Raw genomic sequence first — 22899 nt, 5'->3', positions numbered from 1 at the left:
AAACAAATAAGATACCTGCCTCCACCTAACAGCTTCTTTGGCTATTCCCTTCTGGGCCTCAAGAGTACTTACATATTCAGAGCACACACAATCCAATTACCTGCCCCCAGGAACGAAACTACAAAGGATTTCAGGCCCTTGAGGTGGCGGTGCATGGAATCAGAGTTTCACAAACACTGCTCTCAAATATGGGGAATTTGTTACAGGTTTTAAAGCACTCGTTCCCTGGATTTCACATTGAGGGACCCTCTCGTGCTCCTCTTCAGTTTGATCTCCTTAAGCCTGGAAGTTATGTCTTTATCTGCTGTGAAAATATTTTATCAGGGTAATCTGGTTACGAATATTTACACAATTTGCCCAAAATTCCCTCATTACAGCTGTCATTCTCAATTATTCACAGGTAGTGGTACATGCAGTTTCCGTGGAAACCAGCAGCTCGCAGCTAACAGATGCACAGTCAATTGCAAGCAATGGGCACTCAAGCAAAACTGGTGGACTTTATAATTATGTTGATGTTTGACCATCTCAAATCTACAGATAACAAAAAGCTGGTTTCCATTTCAACCTCTTATTTACATATCTTTGAGAAAATGTCTTAACTGTAGCTGTGAGGAAACAATGTCCCAGATTTATTTCATTTGCTGGGTATCTCAGAAACATACAATAAATTTAATGAGGAGGCTGTAATGTTTATGACACATCACATTTTTCACATTTCACTACCATTTCCTGTATTTACAATTGCAAATAAAATGTCACATAACGTCAACTGTAAAGTCAGTCATAAGTGATTCATTCCACATTTTTCAAGTTTGACTGCAAATAACCAGTGAAAACATCCAGACCAATGGCCTCAATTACAATATAAGGAATGCATTCAGAGCCACTAAAAGATTCTTACCTTACCCCACAGGTACTCTAAGAAAAGACCTACACAATCAGAAAAAGCATACAGTTCAGCCCCCCTGCATACAGAAAAAACCCAAATATTTGAACACTGCTCCTTGACAATGAAAAACATGACTGGTGGAAAGCAAGCATATCCACCAAAAGGATTCATGTCTTCTCCTTGAAATGCTTACTTTCAATATTAAGAGAGTTTGGGGGGCAGTTCAAACGCACAGCCCTCAATCAAATATGAATATTATGCAGGTGAAGGATTGCAGAAATAATGTGCTTTTACGAATATGTACACCATCTCTAAACTGAGCAAGAAAGAGATGAGGTAGAAACACATGCTGTCTCTTCATTACGTTTTAATTCACTGCATTTTCCAGGTCTCTTAAAAAACTTGAGACACTTCTGGGCAAGCTAGTAAACTATCCTGGATGCAAGGCAGGTTTAGGTTCCTCTGTTTTCTAAAGAGAACTGCTTAGATGTGAAATGTTATTGGTAAAGGTAAAGGTATTGGTAAAGGTTACAGTCAAAGGTGACTATGGGGTTGTGGCACTCATCTCGCTGTCAAGCCGAGGGAGCCGGCATTTGTCCGCAGACAGCTTTCCGGGTCATGTGGACCCGGCCAGCATGACTGAACTGCTTCTGATGCAACGGAACACTATAACGGAAGCCAGAGTGCATGGAAATGCTGTTTACCTTCCCGCCGTAGCAGTACCTATTTATCTACTTGCACTGGTGTGCTTTCAAACTGCTAGGTTGGTAGGAGCTGGGACAGAGCAACGGGAGCTGACCCTGTTGCGAGGATTTGAACCACTGACTTTCTGATTGGCAAGCCCAAGAGGCTCAGTGGTTTAGACTACAGTGCCTTTCAAGCATCATCATGCATAAAACTTCAGGACAACCTCATTGTTTTGTCAGGGTATTATATTTGATATGAAATACACCACTTCACTTTCAAGTGAAGACTGAACTATACATGTGAGGCAACTGGTGGCTGTGGGAGAAGTATATGAAGAGTGTGCACATACTGGCCTTTAGCCCATAACCAGTTGTGTTCTCAGCACCCAATCAAGGATTTGACTTCAGAACTAGTTGAGAAGTACTACAAAACAGCTCTTCCTGACTCAAGCAAAAGCCAAAATATGCTAATAGCACAAGGAGCCACCAATGCAGGCTTTCCTGTCAGCAGTCATCCCCAATGCTTGTGCTAATAGCCCCCTTCTCTGTCCATATTGCCCCTATATTACCACAATCCTAAAACATGCAAGTACAGAAAAAATTAAGGTGTATTCTATTATTGAGTTTTCTGCTGAAATTGAAACATCACAATTGTAAGGACCCAAACAGCATTAAGATGTTATCTAACAAACTTGCATTGCCTTCACAGAAAAAAACAAAACATTTCCAGCACTCAGGATGTACAATATATGATAGATACATCTTTTTCTATGGAATAGACTGCAACAATGAGCACTTTGTAATTTCTTAAGAAATGCCAAGATATAAGATATTCACAAAGCTGCAGCTAGAAAATATTAAAATAACTTTGCATAAGCAACAAAACAATTTTGAATAAGCAACTTCATTATAACAAAATGAATTCAGTGTGCTGTGGTACAGTATGGATCTCATGTAAAAATGTGCCATAAACATGTAATGGATAAAATAAAATGATGGCTCAAGTCAGACAGCAATTTTTTTGCCTATGCTTTGACTTGTGGCCCTCCAGAAGAACAGGATAAAAGACATCAGCAAAAGAAGAAGAAAGTTCCTGATTTTAAATACATCTAAAACTATAGATTTCTTCATTTCAATTGTACCAAGTAGAAAGCCAAGCCATAGTTGCTATCTAGAAGCAATGCTTAGGTTCCTCTGTTTTCCAAAGAGAACTGCTTAGATGTGAAATGTTATTGGTAAAGGTAAAGGTATTGGTAAAGGTTACAGTCCTAAGTCCTCATCAATACTGCTGATTAAAAACAAGTGCAAAAGTCCAAGCCCCTGAATTCATTGTCCAGGTCAGCCACAACAGAACTGAAGCATGCAGTTAACCACACAACCTCTCCCCAGAGACTAGCACCTTTCATACACATCTGTCATCCACGTCTTTCACATAAAATGGTTTGCTGTAATAAATGTCACAACTGCCTTAAAATGTTGAAAGCTCCAGAGTTTCAGATACCATAACAGAGCCACCCCACACCTCTTCCTGTACTGTTAATGATGCTTGGGATAATTTCTCTTGGCAGGTGATAGGTTTAACCCAAGAACCAGAAAACAACTATTTTTATATGTTCTTGAGGTGTTTCTGAAATTGTTCCGAGGACCCCCAAATTAACAAGTTTATATCATGATGCAAATGACCCAGTTTTTACTATCATAAATGTGCTCAGTATAATCTGCCAGCTTCTGTTGATGGAATATTAAACTAATTTAGGCACAAAATTATTTAGAGTGTATGGTGAACAGAACAAAGATTATGGATAGATAGGTCTCTGAATGAGATCAATACTAAATCTATTATTGAAATGTAGTCATCATATGCCTTGATCTCTGTTTCAAGGTATTCGCCTCATGACAAGCTGGAAAAAATGAGCTCTCTGTCTCTGTCTCTATCTGACACACACACCTTTGGGGAAATCACTGAACTCAGAGTTGCAGATCAAAATTGGCACAGCTGGAGTTAGCACTCAAAATAAATGCGAGAAAAGACTCCTGTCCATATTGCTGAACGAAGCCAAGAGCAATCCCAAACAATTTTGACTTTGTGACACGATAAGAACAATTTTTGTTGCTCCACTGCATGGAACAGACAGGTCTACATTTCATCACTTTGCCTTCTGGGGCCAATTTGCCTACAAATTTGCCTCAGCTTTGGGTAAACTTCATGATAAGCTGCTAAAATGCATACAATAAAGAACTGCTAGAAAGAACTGCTAAAGAACTGCTAGAAGATGTTCAAATATTGAAAATTAATTTTTCAGAAGAAGCAAAGCAAAACTGAGTAGACCCAAATGTAAAGTACTGTAGTTTGGAGCTAATGAAAGTTTGTGATGGAAGCATTTTGTTTTAAGCCTATGCACTAAAGAAAAGGTTAAGAGAAGTATTTCACTTTTGTGCTCCAGTGAACATTACTGACACAGATGACAGGAAGGTGGAGAAGAGTTGCCAAGTTTTGTGGCTGAACGTATGCTCCAAACAGGCCTGTTAAATGCTCTGCACAGTCCTTTTAATTCCAACCTTTCTATCTGGTACTTTTTCTCTCCTTTGAAAATAGCCAAAATGATAGCTCTGTGCACACAAGATGGACAAATGAATGTATGTTAATTAGAGATAGGCAAAAGAAATTGAACTGCAGCTTAGCTTCAGTTACTGTTTCAACCACCTCCTGTGTTATTACAATTAGCTTCTTTTCTCATCAACTCTGAAAATTGGCAAGTTAGTTGTGTGAGAGAGCAGTATGCAGTGGCCATCAGAATTTGGCGTAAAAATTACACATTTTTCTACATTAAGTAAATCAAGCAACAAACCTGCTAGAATTAATAAAATAAAAGGTATCACCAGTGATACATTTTTATCTGAATATCAAGAATCCTCTTCAGGCATTCTGATTCCATGTACATACAAAGGGTGTGTGTGTGCACAGGGACTGATGCTGTAGCTCCATCCCCGCTGTTATCATTGCCCTCCAGCAGTTACAGACTGACTGCTGTAGAGTGTGGAGCCTTCTGTACTTGTTGGGGGTCTCCATGCATTTTAAAGACCCGATTTTGCCCATGAATACAGGAGGCCCCTTACTTCACGCAAACATCCTACAGTCCATGGAAAGCAACAAGGATTGTGAGGAGGGGCTGAGCTAGCATGTTCATCATTACAGGATTACGATACACAGTGCCAGAATGTCTGAAAGCAGGCTAGGACAGAAACTCAAGGCAAACACATTTTTATTTTTATTTTATTTATTATTATTAAATTTGCACACAGCCCTTCATCAATAAATCTCAGGGCAGTTCACAGCTTAAAATACAATATAAAAAGCACAAAATATATTATACAAATAAGAACAAAAACAAACCATTAATCCCCCTTCCCACAACACATTTAAAAAGGTATTGGATGTTAATCAGCCCAAGGCCTAGCGCCTAAAGATGTTTAATGAAGGCACCAGCTGAACCTCTCTGGGGAGGGCATTCTACAAATGGGGAGCCACTGCAGAAAAGGCCCATTCTCATGTCTCCACCCTCCAAAGGGACACAAAGAAGGGTCTCAGAGAATGATCTCAGGGTCTGGGTAGGTTCATATGGAGAGAGGCGGTCTGATGCCATTAACCCCCCTAATCATACCTAAATGGTATGATGCCATTTAGGATATTTGTTTTTATTTATTTCTTTTTTAAGCAGGGTCAGTTTTACAGGGTGAATCTTTTAAAAGAGACCCCGTGGAACATGTGTGCCTCTTTTAAAGGACTCACCCTATAGAAGCCACAATACCAATGAACTGAAAACCCGCACAATTACTTCCGGGATTTTACTAAAGATTCACAGTGCATATTTTCTGGAAGCAATGTGTCAGAAAATATAACATGGAATTCTTCTGATTGTAAATTGTTTTTGATTTTGACACTATAGTTTTTATGTTGCAATCTGCTCTGGGACTATATGATGAAAGGCAAGTAATAAATACAAATAAATAAATTTGTGATAGCAATTCTGAAAGAGGGCCATAGAGACACTTGGGAACCCTCTAAGAATCCTCAGTTCTTAAAAATATTACAGAGGAGAGGAGCATTCTCAGAACTCTACTTGCCTCCTAAATAAACTAGACAAAACTCAAGTGTAGAGAATCCATCTATTTCAGTCTGTAGGCAACATTTCTCTCTCTCAAAATATCTGAAACATCTTTATGCTAGAATTCTTAGCACTTGCACTGAAAGAATGGCTAGTACCAAACCTAGGTGGGAGAATAAAATCATAAAAAGAAATATTTAACTTCACTGTGATTATGGTGGGATTATTAATGCCCATAATGCTCTAGGTATTAAAAGCCTTCTGGGCTTAGGCAAAAGATTCCTTGTGCAGCAAAACCCCACCTCTTTCTGAACTACACTGCATTAATTGAAGAGATATTTAAAAACTGACCCGTCTGAGCGACATGAATTTAAAGGGCTGTATTTCTGCCACCCGCAGTCTATGAGCTGAGGCTCTGAAATGGCAATTGGCACTTGGAGTGCAGCACATGCCTGCTACCAAGAGCCCTTCCTAAATAATTAACACTTTGAGAGTGCTCAGACTTGTCCTTCCGATTCATCTGCACATTGTAATTTCTACACGAGTCACAACTTAATGAATCATCAATTGTGACAAGATCAATGAACCAAACCTAACAACAAACTAAAGTTAGTAAATTCATGCCTGGGGCAAAAGTGCTGCTTTAAAAAAGCTTCCATCACTTTTAGTGTCTAATTAGCAAAGACACTGCTCCTCCTGCTGCCTTCTCCTCTTGTCTCCTCCTGAATGGCACAGAGTGAAGGTAAAGGGGAGGGGGCTGTTCAGTTTTACTGCATGCAAATCATGACACTACTCCTTTGATCAGTGACAATGTCTGCAGCAGCATGACAAGCACATAAAGGATACAAACTGCATTATGGGAAGGAGATTCCATAGCAGCCCGATGAATTCCTCTCATCCATCAGATGCTGTAAATGGTTCAGCATATCTAATCGGAAAATGCTGCGCTTTCATATATAACTGGACTACTACTCAATAGGGAAGGAACGGGTCAAATAAAATATTTTCAGTCAACAGATTTCATGTCTGGAATAGTAAAGGAATTTGCGTGTGTATGTGTGAGAATAGTAAAGGAATTTGCGCGCGCGCATGCACGCACGCACCCCCCCCATCCCAATTTGTTGGCATTTGAGAATTCAGGGAGATCACAGCCAGCTCAAGGACTTGACAGGAGCAAACACAAGACAGTGCCTTTCAGAAAGGCTATAAAGATAATTTTCACATGACATAAAATCAGCCAAATTAGCTACCCCTCTCACTAAATACAGAGGTGCTCTCAGCTGATTTAGTGGCATGCTTAATTGAGCAGTTTGGGGGCTGAGCTTCACAGTTACAGTTGCTATGGCCATCAGCAACCCCATAGTATATCCTCCACTCTCTAGGTATAAGGTGCACAAGTTCTTAAATGTGGAGGAGCCACATTTTAAGCCTCTCTCTCAATGGACCTCAGTACCATGGGGGAGTTGGCATACACAAACTCTTACCCCATGGCATGGCATGGCATGATTACATTGTAAGTCACCTTGAGAGACAATTTGAGTATAAGTCTCTGAAAAATGTAATAAACAAGGATTTCATGCATTATTGCTGGAGATTTTGCCACAGACATGTAACCCAGGGCAACCATAATACATTGCCTAGCCCTAGACAAAGGAAACTCACTGAAGCAGTGTTAGAAACTGAGATATGAAAGGTAGGAGCTAAATGGCACCTTAAACCTAGGTTATGGGCGCAACAACAGAATGTCTAGGCGTGCTTTTTTATAACAAGAATACAAAGCTGGAAATGTATGACTTGCAGCTATAATCTTATGTTCATTTTTTGCATGGTCTAGTCCTCATCTGAAGACTGCAAAAAACAAACCCATGCTTCTCTTGCCCCCCCCCCTAATATTCTTAAGAGGGTCTCTTCACTGGTCTTCAGAGAGTGGCTGGAAGTGGGGAGGCAGAAAAAGGTCCTCGTTTCCTTCCACTGTGCAGTTTTAATCTGAAATCATAGGCGCAGTACTGCACCCAGAGCTCAGAAACTGCTCATGCTAATGAAATTCCCTGTCAAAAAAGGTACCTAGAACAATGGGAGTTTTGACTGCTGCACTGAAGTACCACAAGAATGCTCAGAAACTACAACTTTACAATGCAGTACAGAAATTAATGTTGGTTCAGAGAACAACAATGATCACAGAAATCAAAATCTAACAAAAAGCATTGAAGGATAGCTCAGCTGGTAGAGTGTGAGAATCTTAATTCAAGCCCCACATTGGGCAAAAAGATAAATCATGAGGGGGTTGGACTAGAGGACCATTGTGGTCCCTTCCAGCTCTATGATTCTATAAATTTGGAGGGCCTATTTTGGGGAAAAAAGATGCAACAGATATTCCTTGCCAGCGGCTCTGGTTGCTAGAGTCAAACAAATCCAGAGGACTACCGATTCCCCATCATTTCTACTATATAATATTTATAATTTATACAAAATACAAATACATAAAATGATAGGAACATAATGAGCTGGAAGGGATCCCAAGGGTCATCTTTCTGGTGCAACCCCCTGCAATGTAGGAAACTCAGCTAAAGCATCCATGACAGATGGCCATCTAACCTCTGCTTAGGAACTTCCAAGGAAGGAGAGTCCAGAACCTACCAAGGGAGATCCACCTTCCATGTATTATGAAAAGTAAACAACACTTATTTGACCCCAGTTATTTGACATAGAGGGGGAAACCTACAGATAACAGTCCAAAAGCATACCCTCCAACATTTCTCCAATGAAAATAGGGACGTCCTATTCCATAATAATAATTTTACCATTTATACCCCACCCATCTGACTGGGTTGCTCCAGCCACTCTGTGCAGCTTTCAACATATATAAAAACATAATAAAACATTAAACATTTAAAAATCTTCCCTGTACAGGGCTGCCTTCAGATGGTTTGGGGGGGGGGGTCGGATAATTCCATACCCTTCAACATTTCTCATATGAAAATAGAGACATCCTACCATAACCTCCTACATTTCTCTGGTGAAAATAGGGACATTCTAAGGAAAAGCGGGACATTCTGGGATGAAATCAGAAACTGGGATGACTTCTGCAAATCGGTGACTGTCCCTGGAAAATATAATTTATGTATATATAGGGAATATTTTTTTTAAAGCAAGTGGTCCTCACCGACCTGGTGCAAAAAGAGCTTGGCATCTGGAGGAGCCCTGGCTGCCTAGATAAAACACTATAGCCCCCCACACCTTTACCTGGGAGTAAGGCCCACTGAACTCAGTGCGGCTTTATTCTGAGTAGACACCTAGTTATTTACTAGATGCAAGTCAATACCACCAGACAACCCAGCTTGGCTAGGCGCTGGGGTGGATTTCGCCACGTGCCTTGCAGAGACAGGCCGATGCTGCCAATGGGCCCTGCGTCCCTTGGAAATACCCAAAGTCCCCAATTTGCTAGATGCTGTGGTAGATTGCACCCCACGCCTTGCAGCGTCAGGCCCAGGCTGCCACCTGGCCCAGCACTGGAAGCAGCTACAAGCAGTGGTCAAAATGGGAGCCTCTGCGATTGCTGGAAACAAACTAGGACTTCTCCAAGAAAAGGACATGGCAAAAAAGCATGCTAGGCCACCCCCTGGTAGGCTGCCCCCTTACCTGCTTGTGATTGGCCAAGGAGATAGGCAGCCAATCAGGATTTTAAAAAAAAGATTTTCTTTTCTTCTCACTTTCCTCTGTGCCCCCTAGCCTCATGCTGTAGCCCCTGATTGATGTAATTTTCACCTGTGCCCCCCCTGGAATATTCTGGAGCTCCCCAGGGGCCATATGGCCCCCGATAGGAACCACCTTCTTACATGATTTCCTTGTCTTTCAGAAGACATGCAAGACGTTTTCAAACTCTACATGTTTTTAGACATAATATTACAAGGAACACAACAGACTCCTATTACATGAAAGCTGAACATCTTATATTCAAATAAAGTGGTACCTCAGGTTAAGTACTTAATTTGTTCCAGAGGTCCGTACTTAACCTGAAACTGTTCTTAACCTGAAGCACCACTTTAGCTAATGGGGCCTCCTGCTGCTGCTGCGCCACTGGAGCACAATTTCTGTTCTCATCCTGAAGCAAAGTTCTTAACCTGAAGCACTATTTCTGGGTTAGCGGAGTCTGTAACCTGAAGTATATGTAACCTGAAGCGTCTGTAACCCGAGGTACAGTTTACTGCTGTAATCCAGCTTTGGGTTTTATTTTCTAAAAGCTGCAAAACAATGACCTGGTTTGCATGTCAGCTTGTTGTATAAAAGTTTAATAATAATCCAACAATAAATAAAAAATGGGTTCCCTATAAACCTGTGATTCTGTTTCACTAAAACTCATCAGAGTCTGGGTGCTCTGTCTTTTGTGCTAGGCTGCAATGACTGCGATTGAGAAGTAAATTTTAATTGGTTGGGTATGAATGGGGTTTCTTTATAAACAGATTTTATACCACTTACTTTTGAAGCTAATCTGCCTTTTTCAAGGTGCTAAGACACAATCTTGTGCAATTCTTAACAAGCCTGTGATAACTTAGCCTTGTATCCAATATTTCCCTAATTAAAGGTATAGTTATAGATGGATTTTCTAATTTGCTTCAAATTAACATGTGTTTTTCAATTTAAAAAATTTTTGGTTTGAAATTCAGAGTTGTGTCTGTGGTTCTAGGTACTTCATTCTGTTTTTGAAGTTCAGAAAAAATTGCACTTGCAAGTTACACATTGTAGTAATTCTGTAAAGCTACCTATGCCTGTGAAGCCATTTTCAAGTGGCATATAAACTGCAGATACATTAAGGCCTTATGTTCAAAGAGTTTTTCTGACAGTAGTTATAAACACCATTAAAGTAACTGTGCTTATGTTTACAGTTAACCATCTCTAAAAACTATAGTTTTAGCTGTAAAGCTGGGACATTCATTTTGATGCATTCTTCATTTTCTATGCAAGTACTATATTAATTCTTCCTTTTAAACTACTGTTTAGATGTATTTTGTCATGGGATTTACAAGGCTGCACTCAGTTTCTCATTCTGATTGCTCAGGTGCTTGAATCCTTATTTTTAAAAGGAGTTTTATGCCACTTCTCTATCAGAAATGTATACACAACCAAGCACCACTAGTTACTAGAAGCACTTTTAATAGTGGTTCCTGACAGTCCTTGTCTCACTGGTAGTAAGAACATACTATCAGGTAGTCAATCAAACATATCCTGTGTTACAACATTCTTGGGACTAAAGTGTAGATGGCCGCTGGCAGGTCATTAATAGTAGTACTTGCATGGTTGCTTGTAATTTGCTCTATTGACTTCTCTGCAACTAAACGTAAGACAACACCCATACAATCTCCTTATTATTGGTTGCTTCCTGGAGCTGTAGATTCTCAGAGGCTATTGGGTGTGGTACTGGTGGCTGCGTCTAGGGCTGGATTTGACTGGCTGTTGCTGCAGCAATTGAGCGGGCAATTGGCAGCTTGTGCCAGCGAGGGGACAGTCTGTAGGTTGCCTTGGGGACGTGTGAGAGTGGCAGCGTTGGTCAGGCAGCTGACCGATTTTTAGCAACCCCCCTAAAAAAAGCTCAACAATCTCTCCCCATTTTCTTAATTTGGAGTCCCCCAAAACAGGGGGCGTCTTATACATGGGGATGTGTTATCCACAGAAAATATGGTATTTGGTAATGTTGGTATGCATATGTATGCAGATATATGTCTTCTTTAATGGGGTGGGTGAGTGTTCAGAATATGAGTTTTACAAGATCCTGCTCTACAGTCCTTTGATTTAATACATGCTGTTTAATAAGTTCAGGGGAGTTGGCAAGCTTTGTCCTGGACGCCAATTATCAAGTTTTACATAAGAAAGGTTCTCTTTATTTCCTGCTGCGCTGCCAGGAGACAGGGCCCTCAATGCATTGCTTGGAAAGCATAGAACACCATCTGGTATGTTTGTTCTTGCTGAGCTGGCTTGGGCACAGACAACTTTGGGGCTGCATTTCCAGTATGAAATTAGTTGTGAATCACCAATATATAATTTATACACTCAGTCACTCCATAACTGGCATATATTGCCTGTCTCCTGATCTCTTTTTTAGCCTACCTTTACCCTACTGAGGCTACAACCACAGACCTAGAATACAACTACCCTGTGCCTAATAATTTGATTTATTCTTTACATACCATCTTTGTTGTCTTTCTTCCTGCTTGCTTGTAACAGCTGCCTCTGAGGCCCAGATTGCCTAAATGGCAGATCACACAGTAATACCGTTCCTGGACTATGCCGTGTTTGATTGCAAGCAGGGAATCAGATGACTGCTCTTTAACAGCCATGTGAGGTTTGCCCTCAAAGGAAGGATGTTCTTTTGAGTGCTTTACTTGCACTTCCACCTAAAGTAAAGTACCTTCTTGCCCTTTCTAACCAAGACTGGAGATTGGGTACTAAGGACTCACATAATCTTTGACTTTCAGTGTTCCCAGTCCTTCTTTCTGTTTCTATATTTCCTTATAGTGTGCAGGTGAGATCCCTAGGTTTGGCAGAGCATGCATATGACAAGTTGGTGTGCCCAACATGAGGCGATCATTTTGATACCTTGAAATTTGAATTGTGTGTGTGTGTGTGCGTGTGTGCGCACGCGCATGATATTAGAGGCTTCTAGCATGAGCAGAAGTATGCTCCCCAGGGGAAAAACTCAAGTCTTCTATAATCTACATTTCTTGAAATGCATCATCTCCTGATAAATAAATAGTAAAGTAATTTAACAACTCCTATCCACTCCCCAGGATATTGAATAGCACGGATAGACATCATGGTGCCTTCCAGGTGTTGTGGATGACCATTTACATCAGCCCCAGCCATTTGCCAATAACAGGGACAATGGGATCTGTAGTCCAACAGCATGTGGAGGACCCCCCTGTTGTAGGGAATGCAAGTAGACCAACATTAATTGCAGATATCATACTGGTCCTTTGTCAGACTAGCTTATGTCCTCAGTCAGAGAGCTCAGACCTTTCATTTTCAACATGGAGACCTGACTTTTTCCAATTTGGTAAATCAACATGCTATATGTGTGCCCATCACGGATTCAACATCTTTTCAGTATACAGTTTAGCTTCAAAAAGCTAGAATAATCATGTAGTTCCTATGCAATGACTATAATGCCATTTTTCTTTTTAAATTGCTGTTTAAACATATTCTACCTTGAAATTCAAGAGATTATGCTCACCTCCTGATTTGTCTCTTCCCTCCACTACTGATTTCTAGCAATATAAAGAGTTCATACTAAAAAAGACTTCTGAATTGGGGTGAGGTGGGAGGGGGGGAACACATCCTACAAAGGTTTGTTCATAGGCACAGGTAAGCCTGCCTGTGTCCACCAGACTTCTCCAGCATAAATAAACACTTGGTGAAAGCAATATGCTCTCATAACTTTATTTCTTTGCAGAATTCACAATAATAGTTCTTCTGCTGGGAACAAGGTGGTGTGAAAGTTATTCTGACCATGTGAAATATAATATGACATTTTGGCTTCGTAAAATAAAACAAGGACTATCTTTAACATGGAGGAAATTCCACCAGGACAGAAGTCACTTCAGTTAGTAATGTGTCAGCCATACTGCCAGTTATTAAATGTGTTATGCTTTCTGAAGTGTGAATGTAGCTCTACCACTCTGCAAACTGCATTGTTATGCTGATCCACAGAGTGGCAGCACTGCTAGAAATAGCTACTAGCAAGTGAGAGTGCTGTTACTACTTGATATCAAAACTGGGGCTTCTCCACTGAGCTTGCTAAGCAAGAACTTGGAGAGATTTCAATCCAGCTGGGCCAATGTGATAAAGGGATTGAAGCCACAGAGGGAAGGATTAGCATGACAGATGAATACAGTACTGTGCAGTTTTCCATGGCAAAAGACTAACCCGGCTCATCAAGGAGCTGGAAGATGGGGGGTGGAGGGTGGGTGACACGGATCATATACTGCCATGGTAAGTTTCCTTAACACAGAGATCCTATTCCCTGGGACAAAGGGCGATTAAATACTTACTCTGGACTTCTAATACAAAAATAAAACTGAGCTGGCAAGAAGTGTCCATAAAAACTACCAAGCAGTCATTCACATAAATTTATCATGAGGCTGTGAATTTTGCTAAGGAACTATCTGCAGCTTACAATCTCTTTGGGAGAGTGGTTGCTGGGATAATTAAAGAATTCAGAAAGTAGAATGTGAGATTTTAATGTTCTTTTCATGCAGCATATACTTAATGTTTTTTTTTAAAAAAAGTTACTCCAGTTGAAGTCCACAGTCTGAGCCTTGATTATACAAAATACCAAGTTATCCAAATTAAGTCACCCAACCCCTGAACATCCATATGAATAATACCCCATTCTTGACCTTCTGAAGTCTAATCAGGAAAAAGATATCTTTGTATTCCTAGCTTGTTTAATTCATAAACTAGTCTATGTACTATGGGAAAGTCTATGGGAAATTAATCCCCCAATTTCCAGGGAAAATTTCAGCATATTTAGCATGAAATGCTAGAAAGCTGTTCAAGAAGAGACTTTTCAAAATGGAAAAACCACCATCCATTTCTTTAGAACCAAAGTTCTTTAGAACTCTTATTTACAATTAAATTAAGGATAGTTGATTTCTGTTAACGTTATGTCTAACTAAGCTTATAGTTTGCTGTCAGTGGCAACTGACAATGGGTGATGGTGACTGAAAAGTTCATTTCTGGATTTTAATTCAAGTTGCCATTTTGGACCTTTAAAAACCTTCATGATTTGGGAACTTGCTACCTGAAGGATTGTCTCCTTCATGTGCATGTTAGTGCCTTGAAATCATTGTCTGGGGCTCTTCTTCAAGTGTCCCACCATGTGAAGTATGGCAGTTTGCTATGAGCAAGAAGGTTTCTTCATTTTTGTCTTCCCATTTGTGTAATGTGCACCCCAGGGAGCCCTTTTAAGATATGCTGTGGGTTTTTTACTTAAAAAAATTTTTTTAATGGATTTCTCAAAATAACATGAAATAGCAATCCTCCCAACCAACATGACACACTTACCATCCCCCACCCTGCAATTTCAGGTTCCTTGTGGGAAAACATTGTTCCAAAGTGTCAGGTGCGAGCCCAGTGGGTGCCATTGTGAGTTATAGTCTGTTGCATGTGTAATAAAAGTGTGCCATGTCACTATAAAGTTATCTTATCTTTTTGTGGCTAATGCCTAGGCCTCCTTAGTAAATTTTTCAGAGAGTGCCAATCTCCGTATTTTCTGTTTCAACTGTGATAAAAGTTTAGGGACTTCCGACTTGGAGCAATGAATTGTCTAGTGGCTAATAAAAGGAAGGTGATTTACATATCAAATTGACATTATCATCTTTAAAAATAGTTAGCAGAACCAAGATTGGGGTGCAATTAATATTTAGGTTTGTAATCAAGCTTATTTCATCAACAACATTCTTCCAAAATGGTTGCAGTTTATTGCATGCCCACCATACATGAATAGCTGCTCTGATATCCTTATACCCTCTCCAACAAAGAGCAAAGATGGTTTTATTGATGTAGCTGCACCTCAGAGGTGTTAATGCCACCTATGTAAGAGCTTGAGCTTAAGAGTGGATAGTGATTTCAGTGTTGTTTTTAGCCCACAGGCTTTGCCAATCTGCTTCTTCAATTACTGTTTCTAAGTCTGATTCCAAAGTATGTTTTATTAAATTTGTTTGGCCCAATTGTGTGTCACTTACCATTTTGTAAATTATTGATAACAGGTTTAGATTTTTGCATTATAAGCTGTGGTTCTTAATCTTGCTTTGGCTCTCTGGATTTTTTTTATTTTTATTTTCCTGCATCTGTTCAATCTTATGTGAAGCAAGACACTGCATGGGTGAGATGGCTTTGCTGCCAAAGACAGCTACTTTAGATTTTAGATAATTAGGAACAGGCAGCTAGTAGTCTACATAGCCTAATTTGCATTGGGGAGAAACTGCCATATCATTAGACTAAAGCAGTTTAGATATTTTCTTTTAACAAAAGAGGCAGGGGGAATTTATCTATTTGATTCCCAGGGGGTCCACGGCCCATCCCTTGCCTCCCCCTCAACTAAATCTTTGTCATTTTTGCATGGTAATATCACAAATTTTATGGTCTGTTTTAGCGCTGTGCGATTTTAAAATATATTGGCTGAAATCTGTTTTGAAATCACACTGCAATAATGATTTAAACTCGGCAATATGCAGCAATATATGGCTCCTCACACAAGGGAGAGCAGATCTCAGCCAATAACACTGCTGATCTGAGCTGCCTTCTCTCAAGCTGAGGGAGACCAGGGCAGGCAGAGGATAACACTGCAGACTTCCCTCACGCTGAGGGAAAACAGGGCATCTGATTGCGAGGCACTGCCTTCCCCTATCACTAACACTGACAGAGAACAGGGCAGCTGATCGCCCTCATTTCAAGGCATCGTGGCAATACGTTCCCCTGGCACTGAGGCGGGAAACTTATGAGAGATGCTAATATGGCACATAAGATCAGGTGGGTAGCTATTAACTACAAGTGCCCCCTTTTTTACCTGGGAGTAAAGGTAAAGGGACCCCTGACCATTAGGTCCAGTCGTGACCAACTCTGGGGTTGCGGCGCTCATCTCGCTTTATTGGCCGAGGGAGCCTGTGTACAGCTTCCAGGTCATGTGGCCAGCATGACTAAGCCACTTCTGGCGAACCAGAGCAGGGCACGGAAACGCCGTTTACCTTCCTGCCGGGGCAGTACCTATTTATCTACTTGCACTTTGACGTGCTTTCGAACTGCTGGGTTGGCAGGAGCAGGGACCGAGCAACGGGAGCTCACCCCATCGCAGGGATTCGAACCGCCAACCTTCTGATCGGCAAGTCCTAGGCTCTGTGGTTTAACCCACAGCAGGAGTAAATCTCGCCAAATTCCATGGAATTTACTTCTGAGTAGACATGGTTAGGCTTGTACTGTAACCTGCCTAATTAAAAACTGTGGTGTTCTTTACAAGTTAAAGCTGCAAAAATATATCGAGGATGGATTTTTATGCGGGGGCAGAGACACATGTTCAGTTGGATGCACTTGAACAGAATTAAGCTCATTCTGTCAAAGAACAAACTGGAACTAGTTCCCTTTGGGTCAGGATGAAGTACAGTTACTTAGTCATGTGTGTAGCCAGGATTTATGTTGAGGGATTGGACAGGACACCCACCTGTCATCATTCTCTGTCCGGCTCTGTCTAGCAGATTTGGAACGAAATGTCTCAACAACAGTTGTTTTAAATTACTTTCTTTTGACCTCAAGAGCTCAGAAAAATCTGTCAAAATCTTTCAACAATTTCTACTTTTATTTAAGCCTTTTTATTTACTTACTTGATTTTGGGGGGGGCAGCTGCACCCTTGTACTTAGTTCCTTTTTAACATGAACTTTCAAAGCGATGCCGCCCCCACAAAAATTAGGGAAGAGGTAAGAGCTTTCACAATTGCTACAAGTCGTATATCTGAACAATACAATAATGTATTCCACAAATCAAGCCAGTAGCAAGAAGAATTAGGGCCAGAGACATGCAACAGGGTTCACTGTATTGAAACCAGCTGCTGGAGTATTGTAATCACTTCTGGTAAACATTGCAACAAGCCTTTCGCTTTGTACAGCCTGTGCCGCAGGCTGAAATCAAGAAGCAGTCAATCAATAATAATAGTGTGCTTTTGTTTTGGCTTGAAGGACGAAAGGAAATACCTGACTGAAATCCACCAGTACTGCAGGTAAAGTATGAGTGAGAAAGCCTTCCTTCACTTAGCAGCTGAATCTGCCTCTCTGCCAACTCTTAGGGCTCTCCCAACTATTTGTGGGGGTGGCTCAGCCTGCTTTCTCCTTCAAAGCAAACCGTGGAAGGAGGAGAACATCAGAGGTGGCTCCCATCTTAAGCAACACAGAGAGGGAATAACCTACCTTGTGACTGCTATAAGACTATTTCCAAAACTGAGCAGTGTAGTTTAGAGAGGTGACCCTTCCTCCCCACTTTCTACCAAATAATTCAGGGCTGGATGTGCGGCAAACTTTGCAATCAGCTCCAAATTGGAATACAGAAAAGGGAGGGGTTACCCTTTCCTCCCTGTGCTGTCTGGAAGGGTTCCTTAAATATATTTTTAGCTCACCCTCACCATATTAGCCTCCGAGTACAGATCACAATATAAGTAAAATGCAAACAATTCCAGTACAGTTAAGATCAGATAAAATGGATCACTCAAAATGTCAGTGATAAAAGCATCTCCCTGGTCCGAGGAGTGAAGGTGGCAGCAGGTCCGGTGGGAAGCCCAGAGTTGCAAGAGGATTGCCTTTTGACTATCAATGCAGCTCTATTGCCATAGATGCTTAGAAAGGTCCAGCTGTAAGCAATGACCAAGCAGAGAACTAGGTTGAAGATGATCTGGCAGTGATGTAAGTTTTTCAGTGTCCTCGGGACTTCTGCTGAGCTAAGAGTTTCCTTTTGAGGTCATTAATATCCCTTTTGGTGGCTCTAGTCTCCTTACCCCTGTTCTAGAACTCCCTGGCTCATATCTTCCTGGCTCGGCCCCAGCTCTGACTCTTACTCCAGCCGTCACACAATGTGCTGGTCACATACATCATCCCTAGAGAACCTGAACCAGAACAGTCTGATACAGACAGAGACATTCCTTCAGATACCTGGGTCCAAGTCATTTCGGCAGGGATTCCAACAGGATTTTCTGAGCACAGTTCTCTAGTTGTTGATTTGGCCCCCCACTTCCCCTGCACATGCGCGCACACACACACATCGATCCATGAAACTTATTTCTGAGTATGCCTACAGAGGATTGCTCTGCATATCCATCCATCACACATACACACTCTCATACACACTTCCACTAGTCTGGCTGTAACTGCTTACTTGCAGAGAGTAGCAGCTGGAATCCTGCCGTCTTCTGATACCCATTTTTAATCACCAGCTTAGAGGGAATGGGGTGGCATGAGGGTGCTGCTACAGGTGAACTAGCGCTACCTGAGCTGGTGGGTGAGTAGTAAGCACTACTAAATCCAATGAGACTTACTTCTGAGTAGACACTGCAACCTTAGAGGCTATCTTTTCTCTGTCAGGGGATGTATTCCTTCAGATGTCTTCAGTCAAGAGCTGAGTGCATCTGATGAGGGGATGAGCTTTGAAACAAAACTGTTCAGGATGAACTAATCCAAAATAAAGATTAGAATTCTCAATCCTATGCAGGTCTACTCAGAGGTAAACACCATTGGGCTTGATAGGCTGAAGAGGGTTGTTACTGTTTTTAGTACGTCACACCAATGAAGTTACTGTTTTGCAAAGCTAGAGAAACACACACATGGTTTCTGAGTTGCCCACCTGTGTTGGAGCTCCTCAAATTTCCATTCATTCATTCATTCATTCATTCATGTTATTTAGAATAAAACACATGAAATACAAAATATCAGGCTCATTAGCAAGTGCCAATATATCAATTGAACCCAAAATATACCATATTTAAAGGCCACTTGAAGCATTACTTTTTCTGAGGGAATTTATGTTCATGTTGAAAAGTGACTAGGTGAATCCTTATAATCTACAGAAATATAAAATGTGAAGCTTATAAAAATGTGGTAGGTGATACTCACTGGATTTCTAGGCTAAATCTGTAAATATTGTAATATACATTGTTGTGGTGCTCACAAGTTTATGTTCAAATATACCCACAAGCCCCACAAGTTGGTGACCTCTATTATATGTGGATGAATTAACAGTCCAAGCCAAAGAATAAATCAACACTCTCTCTGGTATAGAATGTGGCATTTCTCTCCATTTTAAAGTGACACATAATGCTAATTTGCCAGTTTTTACTTAGAGATCGTATTAAAATATAACCTCTCTTCCCTCAATTACTCTGATTTTATAACAAAGGCTCCTTTCTTGGCAGTAACATATAAAAGAAAATGAGAGAAACATGAGCCAAACTGCCTTGTTCTTGCTGATTCTTTTGTAACTAACTAAGCGTAAATAAGGATTAAACACAGCTAACTTTTGTTTACCATTGAAATAGTGAACCTAGTATTAGATGAGCATTTACAAGGACATATTGTCTCAGGCCTTTGGAGGTCTAACTCTCTACAGAAATAATTTGTAACTGTCAAATGTTTATCATTTACTGCATTTCAAACTGGGTAACTCCAGGAACTGGGATAAAGCCAGCAGATGGTGATAGAAATTAAACTCATGATATGGTTCAGTAATCAGTGAGCTTTGGAAAGACAGAGGTGCTCTCTCTTTTCTTATCCCTAAACTATACCCTTGATAGATTCGAAGCCTAAACCTGGTTTATTCTGCTATACTTTCAGCCTGCAGTTTATTTATTTACATTTTTGTTTGTAAAAATATCCATATACCACCCCCTTGTGAAACGGTGTCCAACAACCTAAAAACATCTAAAAGCAATACAAAACACTCATTGTCCAACTAGGCAAAATATAATGGCAGTGCTAGCTAGAATCCAAGCCATTCCAAGTCAGGTTTCAAGATCATTATGACTCACACTTTAACAAAGGGACTGGCATTCATAAACCCATTTGAGCAAATTAATGGAGGAGCTATTGCTCTGCTGATACAGAATTATGGAGCCAAGGCTCAAGGCAGCTATGCAAATATGCAAATGCACAGATTAAAAAAATGAAATATTTTAACTCTCATTAAAATAGCTTGAAACAAGAAGTATGTTGCGTTTGACGTGACACAATGTGCTTGAGACTACTGTAAAGGCTACCCACATCAAATTCAAATTGCTGAAGTTTTTATTCATCAATACTAATACGCTTACAAGAAATCTAGATCATAAAAGAAATGTACAAATTCCAAAGCCTAGGGAAAGAGTCATTTTCTTGCCATTGGTTCCCATCCCAGGATAAAACAAAAACAGAGAGAATGTGGATTATGCAGAAGGGCAGGGGGCACCAATCTGGCCTCTGTCATACCCAACAGAGCTGCTGTGTTTTGCTAAAAAGTAGGATATAACGAGTCACTCGGTTTGGTGCAGTGTTGGAAATGCTGCAACATTATTCCCTCCTTACATTCTGCACAATCCTCCTATTTAAAAGGCTCTGTAATGCAAGGTGTAATCCTCCAGTACTACAGCTCAATCACATATTTATTAATTTGTGACACCCAGTGCCCACTAACTCTCCCTGAAGCTTTCCTTGTGAGTGTGTGTGTGTCAGTTTATTGATTCTGGTCCCTTCCTGTTCACTTTGCTCAAACCCTTCTTTTGCTAGGCATGCAAGAGAAATTCTGCGCTGCTGCAGGTCATAATTGAAAAAGACAGAAATGCTCAATATGACTCATACATTATTCAGCTTATCAGCTGCCCAAGAGAAAAAGAGAGGGAGAGGTTGTTTGCATGCCTACCTCTTCCACTATCAACAGAAGAAATAATTTTCAATTACACTAAGTGTATGCAACTCTGTTCCCCAACAGGATCTGGAGTTAGAGAGATGGAAGTGGAGAATGAAGGACAGCGCGAAGAAGCAACTGCTACAAAATGCTTGCTTACGTTAGATTCTTGGCTCCAGTTTGCTTCTTAATAATGTACCAAATGGAATATGCTAGCAATCAGAAAGACCACCACAATTCATGACAAAAAAACCTAGATCAAGGCCAGCTGAAATTACACCACAGAAGCCAACTAAGCATTGATCGACTGGTTGTGAATATATGACTTTAATTATTTATGAGGGGTTTGGGGAATTTTTTTTGCCACATAAATTTATGGTAATGTGCCTGAAAAGACTTTTGCCAAAAGCTAGAGATTTCTTGAAGGAAAATAAAAATACTAGGATCATTTCTACTATCCAAATATTATTTCAAATCCCACTATCAGAAGTGGTAACCCTGGCATGGTAAGTGATGGACCAACAATGAAGTGGGTTTTTTTATCCTTGCCTAGAGTTTCTACAACCAAGATGCATTTTTTTAAACGGAAAAACTGTCATAAGCCCAATAGAATTGCCAGTTTTCTTACGATAATCTTCCAAGAGGCATTCCCAAATCAATTACGCTGCAGCTGGTAATATAGTCTTAAAAGACCATTCAGTTTCTTAAACATCACCCTACTTGTCCAAGCCCACATGCAAACTGCTTAAGCTTATAAGGGTTCTATAGGGACCCCTAGTAACAAGCCCCATATCTCTTCTAATTTTCTTCATACAAAATATGCATCCCTCCTGGACATATTCCCTTGGGAAGAACAGGGGGGGGGGGAATGCTCATCCAACCTTAACAGAGAAGACTTTAATAATATGTCCCATATAACTTGGCAATCACTTGTACAAAGGTTTACTCCTGAAGAAAGTCAAGGCCACCTAACATTCTGCCACATAATCCCAGTAAAGGACAGACTGGAAAAAGATTTGCCTGGAAATAAAATCCTTGCTGTGAAACCTATTGCTTTATACCAAGGGTAGGGAACCAGTGGCCTGCTAAGCCTTTTAAACTGGTCTGCAAGTCTCCTACTGGTCTTTCAGTAGCATTGGTGGTGGTAAACAGAAATTCACTGTGCCTTTGAAGACTAGCAAGTTGCAGAAGCAGATTAAGTGAAGGAAAAGCCATTGGAGAGTAGACTGCTGCCAACTGTTATCTGTCTATGTTCCAATTTTTCAGTATCTTTTCAAGCTAAAGTTAAGCCTTTCCAGTTCTTCAAAATATATTTAGTAGCATCTAAAAGGAGACCTGATACTCAAGTAACAAAGGATTTTTGTAAATTATTTGATTCCACGTGATCTATCCTTAAGCACCCAGTAATAAGGAGACTCCTATTGTACTGTGGTAAATAAATGAAGTACTACAGTGCTACCACCAACACATATGCTTCAGCACAGCAACAAACTGGGGAAAGGTGGGGGGAAAGCAGCAATGAAACGATTTGCTTAATTCATCTAGCAACCTAAGCCTTCCTCACTGGAAGATATCATCAGTAAATAATTTATATACACCAATAAATCTGCTTAATCCTTTCATTTGAAAACAGATTTTCCATTTTAGTCAATTAGGGCAAATTTAAATTGCATTTAGAGAATGCAGCACATCCATGGCCCATCTATGAAGTTATTAGAAAGATACACACTAATAAATTAGGAGGGGGTAGTTGTGTGTTGTTGTTGGTGTTTTTAAAAAAACATTTTAAAATGGAAGTAGGGAAGTAGGACAGAG

General features: G+C 40.5%; 1 protein-coding gene and 1 long non-coding RNA gene across 26 annotated transcripts in view; both read right to left on the bottom strand.

Moving 5' to 3' along the window:
• Positions 1-22899, bottom strand: part of PTPRF (protein tyrosine phosphatase receptor type F) — a 474052-nt gene that overhangs the window by 201099 nt on the left and 250054 nt on the right. The window lies entirely within an intron of this gene.
• LOC310710196 lies at positions 4533-22648 on the bottom strand. The gene is made up of 4 exons (XR_014527885.1): positions 20088-22648; positions 16585-20014; positions 11274-16242; positions 4533-10187 (listed from the first exon to the last, which is right to left on the bottom strand). It is a non-coding gene; the product is annotated as an uncharacterized lncRNA (long non-coding RNA).

This window comes from Podarcis liolepis, assembly GCF_965112155.1.
Source record: "Podarcis liolepis genome assembly, chromosome: 6".
In the NCBI taxonomy this organism is placed as follows: domain Eukaryota; kingdom Metazoa; phylum Chordata; class Lepidosauria; order Squamata; family Lacertidae; genus Podarcis; species Podarcis liolepis.
Note: the sequence above shows the minus strand (reverse complement) of the source record. Positions and strands in the feature narration are given on the sequence as shown.